Source organism: Panicum virgatum, chromosome 4N (assembly GCF_016808335.1).
Source record: "Panicum virgatum strain AP13 chromosome 4N, P.virgatum_v5, whole genome shotgun sequence".
In the NCBI taxonomy this organism is placed as follows: Eukaryota; Viridiplantae; Streptophyta; class Magnoliopsida; order Poales; family Poaceae; genus Panicum; species Panicum virgatum.
In genome coordinates this window covers 37,677,638-37,692,842 of record NC_053148.1, presented here as the reverse complement: position 1 = coordinate 37,692,842, position 15,205 = coordinate 37,677,638, and the positions used below count along the sequence as shown (strand labels likewise).

At 43.1% G+C, this 15,205-nt stretch overlaps 1 long non-coding RNA gene across 1 annotated transcript; it reads left to right on the top strand.

Moving 5' to 3' along the window:
* Positions 1–252: 252 nt before the first annotated feature.
* On the top strand, positions 253–4,192 carry LOC120669015. Its single transcript, XR_005672656.1, has 2 exons — positions 253–495; positions 3,745–4,192. It is a non-coding gene; the product is annotated as an uncharacterized LOC120669015 (long non-coding RNA).
* Positions 4,193–15,205: the final 11,013 nt, after the last annotated feature.

Genomic DNA, 15,205 nt, shown 5'->3' with positions numbered 1-15,205 from the left:
TATTAAGTTGGCATCCAGACATTCAAATTAACATTTAAATATTTGATGTGACAGCTATTTAAAAACCAAACTAGGCCTAAAGGCCAAGCGGACCTGGCATTTTACTTTTGACTGTCCTTTGCTGTAAACGGGCATTATATCATTGGAGATGACTCAGACTTGACCCGTGCAAGACACGCCGAGCTGACCGTGAGCCCAGTCCACACTTTGAGCGATAGCTCCTCTACAGGTGAGCTGCTCTATAGATGCTGCGGAGTGCTGTCATTTGGGCTCGCTCAGCCTGGCATGCAAGTGTTCGCTTTGGTTGCTAACTTCTGCCCTCTCCCAACTCGCCGACCACACTGCAGAACAGCAAGAATGTCATCAAACACATGCGTTTGCCTGATACGACTCCTGATTGTCGTCCTCAGCTTATTGGTCCTAGTCAGCAGAAGCAACCTTATTGCAGGTAGCTCAGAGCCTCAGACTCAACAGGGCCATCTTGCGGTTCTACTGGTAAGTACTGAATACTCTCCTGATCCTTTTTTAATAAAGAAATAGTAAATATCCCGACCTCTACATATCCCACCATTATTACAAGAAAGAAAGCATAGAAGTTCCAAATAAAACCAAATAATATGGATAGATTAAATGCAAAACCTACTACTAAAGTGCCACCCGTTCTTCGCGAAGATTTTCATAGCTATAGATTCCAGACAAGCCTATGATATAGTATCGGGTCTTCTTCTTTTTGAAGTAGGCCCCAGAATCCTGTCCACTGTGTGGCCTTAAAAAGAATCCGTAGACAAGTTTGATTGTTCCCTCTGTCAAATATGACATCATTTCTGCTAAGCCAAATGAACCAACAAACAACAATTACATCAGTTAAAAATTAGTTACTTTTGCCTCCACCTTACCCCTTGTAGCCATGACCTAAACATATGTGAAATGTTACTAGGTTTATATAGGCCAAGGTGATGTGGGATTCTCCAATGTTTCATTGTTACAAGCATTATGACAATCATCCAAGCATACACATTGTTTACGTTCATGCCAATTTTGCTTAACCAAGTTATCTTTTTTATTGCGAAATGATGTACAAATACAGAAGCTCACATACACATGCACACTCGCTGTCAATAGGCACGTCGCTTACCACTAAAAGAAGAATAAAACCAGTTAAATCATGGAATGAATTTAAAAAAAAATACAAGCATCCATGCTGAATTGAGGGCTCAAACCGATGTGGATAGGTTCAACCACAAGAAACCTTACCGGTTGAGCTATGCTCGCCAAGTTATCTTTTATTAGGATAGCATCAGGATGAAGGAGCCAAAGCAAGACTTTAACTTTAAAGGAAGTTTTGGTTTACATAAAGTTTTATTTATCGGCAGGATCCTTTCATCTAAAAGCGGTTTGTACAGTGAATGCACCAATAATTGTCCACTCTTATGTAATGTCCCGATGCATATGTCCGGTTGATTGATAAGCAGCACTTTGATAACCTTGTTCACCAAATCATGCTAGGTTCTTATATTATTACCTATCAATGTCCTTCTAAAAGAGATGTTAAATGGAGTTGCCGCCATTACCTTTTTCACCGTTTCATGCTTTCAAAAAACCAGATTAAACAAATTTATGTACTTTCTCACGGAAGCTAGTGCTTCCCATCCATTTGTCCTCCCAAATTCCTACTTCAATATTTTGGATTTTGAATGTTACACAACTTAGGAAGTCACTTTTAACCTTCATTAATCCAAATAAAAAATGGGAATCAGCTGATTTTTTCTCCACTTGAATAATGATTTTGGTGCCTAAGTACTTTTCCTATTCTTAATTAATCGTTGCCGGATACCATCGTCATTAATGAGCTTGAAAAACCATTTGTTTAAGTGGAATTTGATCTGGATTTCTAAGTCCATAATTCCTAGACTCCCTTGATCTTTAGGTCTACATATGATGGTCCACTTCATCAATCTATATTCTCATTTGTGACCATCCCCCTGCTAAAAGAATTTTGACTAAAAATGGTGACGTTTCATAGGAACGTCATTTGGGATCTCAAAGAAAGAAAGCATATATCTAGAGAGATTGCTCAGTACAGAGTTAATATATTTTTTAACAAATTATAGACACTACTACAAAAATAATTTGTAGCAACGCCCTGATTTTTTTAGGGGCGGATCAAAATGTAACCCCTTGCTGCAAATGGAGTGTGGTTACTGTAGCATCCGACCCGCCCCTAGAAAAATATTTTTAGAGGTGGGTCACCCCCTCACCCGTCTCTAAAAATAAGTGTCATTTTCAAGGGCGGGTGATGGTGTCACCCGCTCCTAAAAAGAGTATTTTTAGGGGCGAGTGACCCCATCATCCGCCTCTAAAAATGGTGGCATCTCCAGAGGCGGGTGATGGCCTCATCCGTCCCTAAAAATATATTTTTAGGGGCGGCTGATGGCATGGTCCTCCCCTACAAATGTTCCCACGCGAAAAAATTTCATAATTTTCTAATATGATCTCGGATGAAGTCAAACTTTATATCAAAATTGTAGAGAAAGACGAGATCTAAAACTTTGTAGTTGGTAACCTTTTCATTTAAGGTAATTTAGTGGTCCAAAAAATTAATATAAGTTCTCTAATAGCTATAACTATATAGTATGTCATATAACTCATGTCATACTTTGAGGCTTCCACAATCTTAACCTTTATTTATACTAAAATATACTTAATATTTTTTTTGTTTATATAGTTCATAATAACCATAGTGTAGAAGTTTCACTTTTTTGATTTATTTTGCTATATGTAAATATTTAAATGAATTTTTGGATAAAATAAAAAAATATTTTTAGAGGCGGGAGGTGGCGTCACCCGCCCCTACAAATTAATTTTCAAGTTAATATAAAAGAATAACATACCCCAATAGAGTCACAAGTGACTGTGTAGTGTGGTGGTAAGGAAGGTACGTGCGAGGCTTGAGATAGGCGGTTCGAATCCCAGGTGAGGTAAGTGTGCATATTTCATCAAAAAAATTGTAGCTCGACACTACAGGGCTAGTGATGGTGGCTGGTTGGCTGAAATATTTTTTTCTTTTTTCTTTTGCCGTTTTCAAATCATTTTCAGGGGCAGACGTGTTACCCGTCCCTAAATATAACATTTTTAGCTGCGAGAACTAGGGGCTGGCGACGCATCCGCCCCTAATAAGACATTTTTACCCGTCTCTAAAAATCTTTTTTTTTTGTAGTAGCGAGAGCTAATAGTAGTAAGGCTTCCTTCATGTCCTCTTTTAAACTGTTAACTCTTCTGATCATATGTTACCTTGACATAAAAAAGAATATTTTTTTTATTTTTCTTTTTGTGAAACACAAATCATAGAACCCATTCAGGAAAATGCGAGCACCGAAATCCCGGTGGGTGGCAGGTTTCCCTACCAAGGATCTAATCGATTGAGCTATCTCCATTTGCATTTTTCTTTTAAAAATGACACTGCAAAAGTCTCTAACCTCTCATCCACTTCATCTGCAAACACTATATGTGATTTTACAAAAATAGCTCCAGTTAAACAAGAAATGTGTTTCAATTACTTCAATCGTTTGGCTGTAGTCATTCATTTGTGAATGATCAAGGTCGGAACTTTTTTATAATCTAAATAAAATTACTTCAATCGCATCAGTAATTTTCTTAAATTTAACTATATTGTAGGAATATCTTGATTTCTCTCTGACGCTCTTTCTTTTTTATCCGCGGTGTAATTTTTGACCTTCATTGCAGATCCGAACAATCCCTGCCCACCACGGTGCAGTCCGTTCTCATCTTCTTGTCATTAGCACGTGAGAGGCTGGGCGCTCAGATTATACAGGATGCATAAAACTTGAGAAGATTATCTTGTTTCCTTTGATCTGTTTTTCTTTTGAGGAAAAACACGAGAGCTTTATTGAATTAGTAGCAATCCGGTAATCGAGCCAATCTGGAAAGTGACTAAACCAAGCAGAGACTTGATCAAGTCTCGTGGGTTTCTTCGCCTGGTTTCCTTTGATCCGTTAATGCTGACACATTTGAACGAGTGCATTTTCCATGTCTATAAAAACATGAATTATCAAGTAGGCTATGTTTCTTGTAATAGGAATTAGTATATCAAGGAGTTTTGGTTAAATTTCATACTTATGTAAATGTAAGATGCCTTTGGTTTGGTAAATTAGTCCATCCCGCAGTTTTCGCTCTCCAGTCGTCACCCGGCACTTTAAAACTGGATGGCCTGAATAAATAAAACGGTAATGCTACGTCTGACGCTGTTTACAAAATCGGATGGCATGTGGCTATATGTGCAAAATTGGATTTGCGGTCCCCGCGCAGAGCGCTCACAGCGGTCAACGCGCTGCACGTCCACGTGGTGGGCCACGCACAACAGCTACCCACATGCTGTCCGCCTCTCCTTCCCTTCAGAGCTCCCAGATTCATCTACCCTTTTCCATTCCTCTTTCTCCGCTCGATCCAGTACCAGCCAGCAGCAGCACGGCCGGCCGGCTGGAGGAGCACGTGGGAATGGGGGCATGTGCGCGCCCTCTCCCCCGGCGGCGCAGCAGGTTATAATTAATTTAATTAATAACTATTGAAATTAGCTTTTCTAATTAAAAGCTATTTAGAGTTCTAACTCAGTTTAAATAATTATTGTTAAATTAATTAATACTAAGATAAATGTGTCTTTTAAATGATTTGTTTAGACCAAACACGCATCATAAAATTTTAGGCTAGATGCTCTCACATGTTTTATTTGTTAGTTAAAATAATTAATTGGTATAATTTATATACAAACTTGATAAATAAAATATGACTAAGTTTATCTTAACTACAAATATAAATTAGTATGAGTTGATTATAACCTTGGTTGCTTCTTTTAAATATCCTTTACATATATTTTCCATAATTAAAATAAATCCAGCTTATAGTTTTCTTTTCTGTATAATATAAATCTTCTGTTAGCTTATCTTTCCAACCTTGGTCCGTTTTCAGCGTTTCTTGCGCTCTCGCTGTCGTGGTTTCGATCCCTATCGTCTATTGCACACTTTTAATGCTTTTCTTCTATTTGATGTTGTGCTCATAGTGGTGCTTGTTTTATTTGTTTCTTGTATGTTTGTGCCGATGCTTGTCGCAAGTAGAAGGAACGTAGTTCGAGAGCTGAAGGTTAAGATTACAAGAGCAGGTGTTGAAGACTCTGAGTAGCTTTTCTCTAGAATCACTATGTTCTGCTGGCTTGTCAGTCAACTAGCAAGCATTATTTTTCTCTCACACCAAATCAGCACCAGCCACCAGCCACCAGCCAGACAACAATACTTTTCTCTCACAATAAATCAGCATCATCCACCAGCCACAGCCAGCTCTGAAGGCAAGTATATTCCTTGATTATATTTTATCCTAATAACTTTTATTTATTTACGAATGCATGCATTAATTTGATGGGTTCCTACTTTATCCTTATTTTTTATCCATGTCCTCGAAAGTCAGGTTACTTTAATAAATTTTTTGGGTAGCTTGCTTAGTTGCTCAATTACGATTATGGGTGGTTTATGAACATTACACTGAATATATGATTTATATCTTTTGGAAACATTATGTTGATTCGATAGTGATAATTAATTTAAACCATGGGAAACCACCCAGAAAAATAGTGCAACCATAAGAACTATATGGCTCTAGTCTTGGCTGATTAATTAGATTTCTCTAGCTTGTTAGTAGCTTAACAAAACGCGCAAGAGGGAGGACTATTCAAGAGGGGTACTCGCCTGCCAAAGGGGTTTGGTACGCCTATGGGGTATGCTTGCTTTGGGGGAGGGTGCAGTCGCCTAGCGGCTAAAACTTTAGCGGGCTACTATTGGTTAGGGAGTCTTTGTAAAGGTCTCGTAGTGAATCCTTGCCACTCACCTCGTGTTGGGGATCACCACCTTCGGGTGTGGCAAAGCCCGAAGGTTGCCTCGTGATCGAAGGTCCACTGATGGTCAACCCAGTGCCAAAAGCGCCATCGATTTTGTTCTGGTCTTGTAGGAACGGCTTTGACTTTGTCTGGGTTAGCTTCGATGCCCTTGGTCGAAACCCAGAGATGCATTTCTCGGGATTGAGGCTTAGGTTCACACTCCTCAGATTTGCGAAGGTTTCAGGTAGGTCCGCAACATGGTTTTGTCTAATGGTGCTTGTTACGACAATGTCATCAACATAAGCTAGTACGTTTCTTCTGAGCTGAGGTCCAAGTACCATGGTTGACATTATGGAAAATGATTGTCCCGTATTTTTTAGACCTTCGGGCATCCTGATAAAACAGTATGTGCCGAAGCGGGTGACAAAACTTGTTTTTTCCTCGTCCTCTTTTCTCATCCAGATTTGATGATACCCTAAAAAACAATCAAGACGTGACATGAGCTGGCTATTTGCTGCATCATCAACCGCTCTGTCAATTCTAGGAAGGGGGAAATCATCCTTCCGGCAGGCCTTGTTTAGATCGGTGAAGTCGATGCACATTTGCCATTTTTCTTCTTCACTGGAACTGTGTTTGCTAACCAGGTTGGGTATTTGACCTCCCTGATAACCTTCGTGTCAAGCAGCCTCAGGACCTCCGCTTTGACTGTCGCGACCTTATCATCGGACATTTTGTGTAGTTTTTGCTTTTTAGGCCTTATTGGGGTCAATGTCGAGGCGATGTTCAATGATTTCAATTTTAACTCCACGAAGGTCATTGGCGGACCAAGTGAACACGTCTCTGTTTTTGCTGAGAAATTCTAGCAACTCTTTCTCTTCGTCTGGTTCTAGGGCTGCACTGATGGTTACTACATTATTTGGGAGGTGCTTGTCGAGGGGCACTTTTTTTATTTTACATTCTTCCTCGAAGTTAGCTTTTTTTTGTTCTTTATTGGCTCCATGAAGGGCGGAGGTTCGCTGTCTGTTTCAACAATGTGAACATTTCTTTGTCTAGGAGTGACACCGTGCTCGATGTCCCTGGCAAGTTGCTGGTTGCCACACACAGTGATGACCCCTTTAACTACGGGCATCTTCATACTGAAGTAGAGCTAGTGTACTACAGCTTCAAATTTGTTTATAAGGCCTCGGGCGAAGATGGCCAAGTAGGGGTAGTTCATTTCTACCACGTCGAAGGTTACATAGTTAGTTCTTGGGTTTGATGTGTCACCGAAGCTTACGGGCAGTGAGATTTTTCCCAGAGCATTGACCATTTTCCCTCCGAATCTGATGAGTGGGATGTCAGCAGGTTGGAGTAGGTTTCTATCAATGTTCATGCAATCGAAGGTGCTGGAGAATATGATGTCGGCTGAGCTGCCGTTGTTGACTAGGACCTTTCCGATGGTCCAGCCTTGTATGTTTGGCTCAATCACGAGGGCATCAGTCTATGGGAAACTGATGAGATCTACATCTTCTTCGGAGAAGGTTATGGAAGTGTGGGACCACTGAGTCTTCTTTACTGGGCCGTCCACTAGAATGGAGTGGACCTATCTGAAGTAATCTTTTTGTTGTCTCTTGTTGTGGAATTCAAGAAAGGAACCTCCGGATATGGGAATTATCATGCCAAAGATTGGGAAAGCTGAGGGTTGGTTGTTTTGGGAGGTTTGCCCCTCCAGCTTTGGTGGGGGGACTGGGGGCGTTGGTAGCTCTTCTCGTGGAGCATGGCTTGCGGATTGCGAAGGTGTTCTTTGGTTGTTTGGGACTAGGGGCTGCCAATTTGCAGGGTAAGGGTTGTAGCTGAAAGCTGGTGTAGGTTGGAAAGGTTGTTTGAAGGATGGAAGGGGTGGGATGTATTGTTGATTTGGTGGTGCAGGCCAGCTAATGTGACCGACCATCTTGGTTTTCCTCTCTGTCTCCATTCTTTCTAAGGTTTTCTTCTTTTCGGGGCACTTATTGGTAGTTGGCACTCCATGGAAGTTGGCAAAAGAGCTTTTTTGGCTCATCAGAAGATCTGCGACCTCTGTCTCTCCCTTGGCCTCGGCCTCGGTTGCACCTTCCTCCCCCGTAGGAGTTCTGGGGATTGCTTTTGGCGGGCTCGCTCGAAGGTGGAGCGGTAGGTGGAGTTATATATGTATGGATCGGAGGTTGTTTGAGGGTCAGAGTCCTGCGAAGGTTCCACCAGGAAAACATACTGGTTGTTTTGTCTTGAGTTGTTTCGGTTGCCTTATTGCCAGTTTTGTTGCTATCTTGTCATCTTCCTTGGCTCGACTCTTCTTTTATGGTCTGCATCAAACCTTGCATATTTTTCCATTTCCGAGTACAACTCCGCTAGTGACTTGGGTGGCTATCTCGAGAGGTGAGAAGCCAATTGGCTGGGGAGCAGGCCAGCAATGCATTTGTCAATTCCTGCTTTTTCAGGGAAGTTAGGTGTTTGTGCCTTGTTCTGAACGAACCTTCAAAGGTATTCAGGCAGGGGTTCTCTATCCATTTGTATGCATTGGAAGTCCTCCACGGAGGTTACATCCATCCTTTTGAAGACCTGGAAGTCTTGTCTCAGCTTTTCTTTGAGGTGATGCCAGCTTGCGACTGACAGTGGCTGAAGGTAGTAGTACCAGTTTGTGACTGGACCTTTGCAGGCCATGACAAATGATTTGGCCATGATTAGGTCATCTCCGCCAGCGAGGCAATTGTAGCTTCGTATGCCATGAGGAACTGGGTTGGATCCAATGATCCATTGTATTTCAGGAGTTGGGTGGGTTTGTAGCCGAGAGGTCATGGTGTTTGCTATAATGCTGCTGAAAGTGGAGAGTTTGGGTCGAATGGGGGGTTTGGTGGGTATTGATGATGGTTGTATTCTTGGCGAAGGTGGTTTTGCTGGCGGAGTGTATTGTCATCCATCTGGTAGTGACCTTTGGGAGGCTGATGGCCTGGTATTTGTTCATTTTCATCACCTGTATTGATTTGGGCCCTTCGCAGGTCTTCGACCTCGGCCTCTAACTGTGCTAACTTTAGTTTGGCCTCGGCCAGCTGTTTGGCTTGCAATGCTGCCTTCTGCTTTGCCACCAACTGCGCGTTGAGTTGCTCCTTGGCTTTCTCCATGGCTTTGAGCTTTGTAGTAGTTGCTGCTAACTCATCTTGTTGTGTCTGTGAAGGTTCTGTGTTCTCTGGGTTTTGGTACTCGGTTTGGAGAGCTGCCCTTTGTTTGCTTTTGGCTTGGAGGGCGCACTCAACTCTGGCTTGCTTCTCCTGATCAGAGGTTAGGCAGGGGTTTGCAGCTTCCTGGTCGGCCGCTTGGATGACAAGGACCTCATGGAGCATGGGTGGTTCATTCTCGCTAGTGTTTTGAGGGTTGGTGGCTCTTTTCTTTGCGGGTGCCTTCGAAGGTTGTTTCTCGAGCTAAGAACATGGTGGGTGCCTCTGATGGGATCTGAATTGCGAAACCCGAATAGAAGGAAAGCTAAAATGTAAACAAGTGTGATGGACCAGTTAGTACAATGGCCAATTGCCACTATATCCAAAAGAATCAACCCTTTGCAAGGTAAATTGGAGGGGGTATTTATACGGTCGCATCCTTCCCTCATGCTTCCTTGTTGGTCCATGCACCATTTGGGCCGCCCATGACTCCGCCTGTGACTCTGCCCGACCTCTTCAGGTCCCTCGGCCCAAGTCTACTCGTGTTCATCCCCGAACCTTTCACTTGGCCTTCACCTCGCACCGTCGACCGCCATGTCGCACCCTGCACCTGCGCTTCACAACAAAGGCAAGCATCAACATGCAATGGTTGTCAATCACTCATCACAACCTGGGCTGACCACCACTGGTCCTCAATCTCCCCCTTGACTAGTGCATTGACAACACCCAACACAAATTCATGATTTAGAAATGTTAAAAGAAAAGAAACCTAAAAGAACCACATTCAAGAAGATCCAAAAGCCAAATGAAAAGGCAAGAACAGGATCTCTTGAAATGAGAAGTCTTAGTTCCCAAAAGACAAGGGCAAAGGCTTGACACAACTGAGATGAAAACACATGATCCCTTAAGAAAAGGCAGAGAAAGGGCTCAACACCGATCATGTGCAAATTCAAAGCTCAAATCAAACGCTGGCTCCTTAAGAAAAGATAAAAGCTCAACACAACCAGCACACGAGCAAAAGTCAAACTCAGAGCCATACAAAGCTCCCCCTGAAAACATGAACTCCCCCTGAAAGCATGAACTCCCCCTGAAAGAATGCCACAAATAAAATCATGATCTTCTCCCCCTTGTTGGCAATGCAAACATCAAGACACTTGTTGGCGTTTCTTATGCCTAGTAGAATATGTATTCCGCAAGTGCACAGAATCATCGCGATAGCACTTCACCTTGGAGTATTCTAGGGTATCGAAAATTTCCTCAGGGAAGCACTATGGATAAAGAGTATCAAAGAATTGAATGACAAACTTTACTAGAGATATCAACCGACTAACTTAGTTGGGTTAAGCCTGATAAGATAAATAAGATAGTGGCCAAGTGATGACCATCTGACACAGGAGACTCTAATCCTTAGAGAGGTAAGCAGCTGGGAGGACGATGAGCGAGAAAGACTCCTAAAACACTTCTTAACTACCGAGCTAGCCTCTCTAGACTAAACCTTGATTCTAACTAGTTATCGAGAACCTAGAGGTTACTTCGGCGGCCTCAGAGAAGGACTCAGAATGGGGTGAGAAGGGAGTTCGATGTCAGGCGACTACTACTGCTATGAAAGCACTCAAACGTGATGGACTACAAGGGACAGACAGAGCTGTCACCACCTGCCGCCTACCACAGTGGTACCGTTGGGTGGAACACACTTTCTAGCTAACACTGAGCTGAGAAACCATGTCTGTACTCGGTGTTAGGATTTCTCTTGCCGCGGACAAGAGAAATCCCCCTCAACCTAGGGAACTGACTTGAGCCCCCTAGTCCGGGCTAGAAAACCCGTAAGGTAAGATCCTGATAAATAAGAAAGATACAAAGCCTAAACTTGAGGAATTACTTCCGCACACAAGCAAGATAACTTGAAAAGGTAAATAAATGCAGAAAGTAAAGCTAACTCGAAAAGATAAAGAATATAACTTATATTGATAAATGTCAAAGGAAAGGATACAAGAGCTTACACCCGACTTCCGATGATGACTCCGGAATCCCGAGACAAGCTCGACTCAGCTCTAACTCCCAAACTACCTAACCTACTCTAGAATGTGAAAATGAGAAGAGAGAACTCCTTTGGTGTGTGTCTCACAAGTGAGGGATGGGAGCCTATTTATAGATGCTGGAGGTCGGTAAAAGGATGAGCGTTAGTTGTACGCAGTTGTGGCGGTTGTGCTTAACTTCCATGCCAAAGCTGAGACCGAGAGGCTGCAAGTTGGGGCTGGCCGGCCTGGGATTTTTGCCGTTTGGCGCAGACCTTCTCATGGACGCTCCTGATCTTCTCTAGATGGTGGTGGATGGTTGCTTCGGTTTAAAGCTGAAATTTGTAGGACGGACGACCTCTCCTAGGCCGGCCGGCCTGGGATTGGCACGTCTCGGCCCTCCGTTTCACCAACTTCTCGATCAACGGGTGCATGAAGTCCAGAGAGGTGGTTCCGGGCCTAAAGATTAGGGTAAGTGCTGCAGGTGGGTCCTTCAATCCATGTGTTAGGCCTTTCGGTCTATTTGATCAAACCAACTTGCAATCCACGGTTTAGAGGCAATGTCAGTGTGTTTCTTCACTCCTGGATCAAATATGGCGCGCACTTAGTTGAGATTCCAGGCCGGCCGGCCTAGGTGAGGCCGGTTGGTCTGGGTTTTCACCCATTTTTGCTCATTTTTGGTATATAGTCTCCTGTAAGGACAACTCATCCAAAACTTGTGAAACTCGTTAGAAATAAGTAAAATATGTATGGTACATAGTGCAAAGCTCATTTTATTCCTAAGAAGTTGACGGTCAAAATGAGAAATAATGGCCGTCAACACCCCCCAAGCTTAGACTTTTCCTCGTCCTCGAGCAAAGCTAGAACTTAGGCTCGGTAGATTAGGAGTTGTGTCGATGCTCATACCCTGCCGATACCTTGTTCATGTTGATGGTCCTTAAGTGCCAAATTCGACCGTCAACTAGACTCATTAATAAGGGAAAACTATACATCTTACTCACATATTTGTATCACTAACCTCGCTCCATAGTTGTTTTCGAGAATTATACATTTCAGATGAGCAAGAGCGGAATAAGACAAAAACACGCAGCAGACGCAACACAACTACATAGAAGATTGCATCCGATGTCACCCACTTACAAAGAGGGCCCATCTGGCAGAGCAAATGGGCGCGCCATGCAAGATGCACGAGAGGATAAGGTTCAAGGCCCACCTGTCAGCCTACCAGGAGAAGATAAGGACAAGGGGCGCCACTAGGTGTTCGGCCGAACCCCTGGGTCGGCCAAACCTAGACGGCCACCCGTCCAGGTGTATCTCGAGGAGGAGTAGCTGCCAAGGCACCTAATCACCTTCTAAATGTGCAGATGGCGGGAACCGGCCTCCACTAGTATAAATAGGCCTCCCCTCTCCCTCTCTCAACACACATTACACACACACACACACACACACCACACTTCACATTTCATGGAGGCTCTCTCTTGCTCTCTTAGCTAGGTAGTGGAGCTAGGTTAGTTCTTCCTTAGCAAATCAGGTCGTCCTCAGGGTCGTTGAGCAATCCTCGGCTCCTGGTATGGCTTTGTATTCAACTTGTCAGCGTTCTATTCATAATATAGAGTTGTGCCATGGTTGCTTTACTATCTTGATAGTTTATCAATCCGCGCTCTGTTCATTCATAAGTTGTGCTACGGATATGTTTAGGCCAGATGATCCGGGTATGGATAACGGTTTGTTGTGCTTTCGGGCTTGCTCTAGCATTTTACTTGTCCATCCAAATGGTGGGAGACCCGGGGACGCTCGGGTATGCGGGATCCTTTGGATATGACCATGCTCCACAGTGTGACTGGGGTAGACGGCAGGTGGTGATAGCCCTGTTCGTCCGTCGTAACAGTTGTGTTGCAATTAGTGCACTCCCCGATATTCGGGTACAGTATAGGAGTTCATGCAAAGATGTAACGGGACTGGATATACTCCGGTGCGGGACATTCTCCCTGTTATCCCATTTTCCTAGCACCTGCAGCCCTAACCATGTTCTAACATAACCTCTGCTTTGGATAGAAGCACTAGGACCTCTAACCTAGCCTAAGCTGCAACTAACTTAACATAGGGTAGATTAGTTCGTTCTTTTGTTCTTTCTTTCTTTCTTTCTTCCTTTCTCCTTGGTTGTGGTTGTGTGCTTGTGTCACATTACCCTTGCTTATCTTTTAACATGGATTACCCCTGTCAGAGTTCTGCCTATTGCTTGAGGCACAATATCATGATTAATGTTAAGTACAATACCTTTGCCACTGCCATCCTTAAGGAAAATATAAATCATGACACCCTTACTCAACGGGTGAAATGCTACAACGGTATATCTGTGCGCTTGCGGATCCTTCTGTAATCATATGGACTATACCACGAGAGTGACGTTTCTTGGTGCAGTTGCTATGGATGGGCTTAACACCCCCATTCTTAGTAATTACATTAAGAAATGTCAACAAGCATTTCTAGCACAGTTGCCGGGAACACAAAACCTGGTAGCGATGTTAAGAAATGCAAATAAGCATTTCTGGTGCCGTTGCCGGGGACACAAAACCTAGTAGCGACCTTAAGAAATGCCAACAGTTCACAACAAATTACTCTAACTATTTGTACATTGAATAAGTTGGCTCATACCTTGGTTTCTGGAGATGGGGCTTACTCACATTTCATCCCTCATCTTGGGCGGTTGAGAGACTGAACAACCTTCACTGGAATATTTCCTGCTTTTTGTTCAGGTTCCTATCTCGGAATATTTTGCAAGTTTTTTCAAAAATGGTTTAAGATTCCCCAATGGTGCTCTAAAATCACTCAAGGTGTATGATCCTCACCATGGTCGGATTTGACCATCTCCTTCCTACTCTAAGGCTGATATGTGGAGTTTTAGGTAGGAAGAGTGTAGTATACCTTGGTTTCCTGTGTTGCTGAGCTGAAGAGTGGTTCGCAAGAGGTTGGTATTCGATCAAATTCCGATCTTATGGAAGGTAAAATGTTTAGTGGAGAGGGAGGAAATGGACTCACACTTAGGAAATTTCTGGTCTTTTTATTTGAGCTCCTTATTTCAACACTCTTGAGTGGAGGTATGGGTCTTGTCTCCTTTTTCTCATTTTTTTTCATTGTTTCTGCTCCAGTTTTTTTTAATGGAAGATGACCCATACTTCATAATGATAGAGTTTATGGAAGGGAGAAATTCTTGGATAGACCATTTGAGATGGATAGGCTCACTGTGGAGATTTTGGGTTTTGTTGTGAGGGGAATTGCCTGGCGAAGGTGGATATCAATACTCGGGATAGGTCATTGATATGCCAGACATTTTGAGGCTAGCAAAACAATGGATACGCAAAGGAGAAAGATCAGTAGATGATAAGTACCTTCCTCGAACGGACTCATCATTCGGCACAGGATTTCCACACAAAAGAGTTGGGAGTTTTATTGAAAGCATGAAACATTTTTTTATACTTTTATTTATTTATTTATTTTTGTTTTTAATATATATAAATAAATATTTTTTTGAATTTTTGAATTTTTTGAATGACTCAAACTAACTAATGTTTTTTTTGTACAGAAGATGAAAGGATAGGTTGGATGACTTACCTTGATACATTGGCACGTCCTCCAAGCTTGAATGAAGCTCCCTGTTGGAAAATTACACCGAAAATCCAGAGAAGCTCGTGAGAAGGGCACGACTTCGCGTCATTCCTCTCGCGCTATTCTCCCGGCACAAGAACCTATTCTTGAGGCACCAGTCATTCTTGAGGCTATGGCTGAGAAGACTCTTCGCGAGTTCTCCGTCCCCTCCACCGCCAATCTGGCTACCGGACCCAACATCAACATTGAGGGACATGAATTTTGAGCTCAAGTCCAGCCTCATCAACATGGTGCAAGCTAGCCCGTTCTGTGGCTAGCCTAATGAGAATGCCAATGCACATCTACAGAACTTTCTGGAGCTCTACGACACCGTAGTGATACGGGGTGTCGCCACCGATGTTGTCAAGCTTCATCTATTTCCCTTCTCCCTGCTGGGGAAGGTGAAACAGTGGTTTTACAAGGAAATTGACATCGACACCTGGGACAAATGCTCCAAGGCGTTCCTCGCCAAGTTCTTCCTGCTGGGCAAAACCAAT